General features: G+C 50.2%; 1 pseudogene; it reads right to left on the bottom strand.

Moving 5' to 3' along the window:
- Positions 1-246: 246 nt before the first annotated feature.
- LOC146197783 (uncharacterized) lies at positions 247-892 on the bottom strand (annotated as a pseudogene).
- Between the last annotated feature and the right edge of the window lie 721 nt (positions 893-1,613).

Raw genomic sequence — 1,613 nt, 5'->3', positions numbered from 1 at the left:
CCTTACCAGACCCGAATAAACCTAACCAATCCCGACCGAACCTAACAAGACCCGACCAAACCCAATCAGACCCAACCGAACACAACCAGAGCCGACCAAACCAAATCCAACTAGACCTAACCTAACCAAATCCAACCCGACCAAACCTAATTAGTCCAGACCAAACCTAACCTGACCTAATCCAAAAACAAGTGATGTCGTGTGTCGTAGAATGTTAAGCATTGACCAAGTACTTGGGATGAAGTTTCTTGTTGAGTGCTCGCGGTGTTATGTATTCTGTCTGCCTTGGGCGTCAAACAAGGCGATGAGGGCCAGTGATTGGGTCTTGTAGTTGCAGTGCTGGGCTTGCCTTCCACTGGTAGTGAAACATGCGATGATTGAAGGAGTCGTCTGGGGAACACAGCTGTTGGAGAGCACTACCGGGGTGCAGGTGAGTCAAGTATTCCCAAGACGCCTTGGGAATACTTGACTGCCGCAGTTTGTTACCACCGAAAATTTTTTCGTGTGGAGCGCAGAAGACTGGCAGTTTGGTTCGTTTCAGACCAGTATGCAGCGGCCGACCGTGTCTTGTAGCAGAAAAGTTGAGAATCAGTTAAACTTCCGGATTGTGCCACAGTTCAAGTAGAACGAAGCACCGGGTTGAAGTTCTTATTCACGCTTGGCAGAGTAATGATTTCCAGCAGTTTATTTTAGGTATTAGTTTTTCCACCAATGTGTATAGGTTATTTAATCTGTCATGGAATTGGAAAGCTAACAGTTCGTTCATCGCAGCAAATGATGTGGGTACGGGCATGTAGTAAGCGTAGACGTTGCCGTTAGGTGCATCAAAGAGGGGACTCGTGTTGCAGTACATTTCGATAAAGTCCAACGTTCACATTTCGTGGTTGTGCACTTGAATGGCATATTGCAGGTGCTTGCTGTCTTATGAAGCGCATTTCGAAATCGGATAATCATTTCGGTGCGCACACGAGCAGTGATACGGGGTTCTGCCTGAGCGAGTCGTAAATTGGTTCTTTTTTTTGTCTTTTGCTGCTAACTCGCGCGTACTAACTTATCATTGAGACTTGTGCACTTCTTTGGCCTTCATTGCATGGACTTGTTCGTAACCTTTGACAACAATATTGCCACGTGCCTAGCGCCGCGCGACAGCCGTGTTTGGCGCCGACGACGAAGCGGTTGTTGGCACGAGCGGCGCGCTGGTGCTGGACTCTGTGATCGGAACGACAAGCCGACATTTTCTGGTGCTCGGCTACGTGTACCTTCACGACTCCCTGTGACTTCAGTCGTGACACTGCTGGAGGTGCCATTGATGATCCCGTCTCCTGCGGACGATCCTACGTGGCCGCCTCTCGTGACCACTCCTGTTCATCGTACCAGACGCCTCAGAGGCTTGGCCCCCGAGGCCTTCGCTTTTGACGAAGAGACCCTAGCTGTGGCAACAACACCGCCCGCCCGTACCATGACTGTCCCTTCCACCCCTTCGTCCTGTCTCATCCTTCAGACCTCACGTACCCCTAAACCATTTCACGGTGAGCAGTTTGAAGACGCCGAAGAGTGGCTAGCTCACTACGAAAGGGTCGCGATGTTTAACGGTTGGGACGACGCTGTGAAAA

The sequence above is a fragment of the Amblyomma maculatum genome, chromosome 3, assembly GCF_055883805.1.
Source record: "Amblyomma maculatum isolate TAMU_Amacu chromosome 3, ASM5588380v1, whole genome shotgun sequence".
Classification (NCBI taxonomy): domain Eukaryota; kingdom Metazoa; phylum Arthropoda; class Arachnida; order Ixodida; family Ixodidae; genus Amblyomma; species Amblyomma maculatum.
The sequence above is the reverse complement of the archived record's forward strand: the minus strand, read 5'-3'. Positions and strand labels throughout refer to the sequence as shown.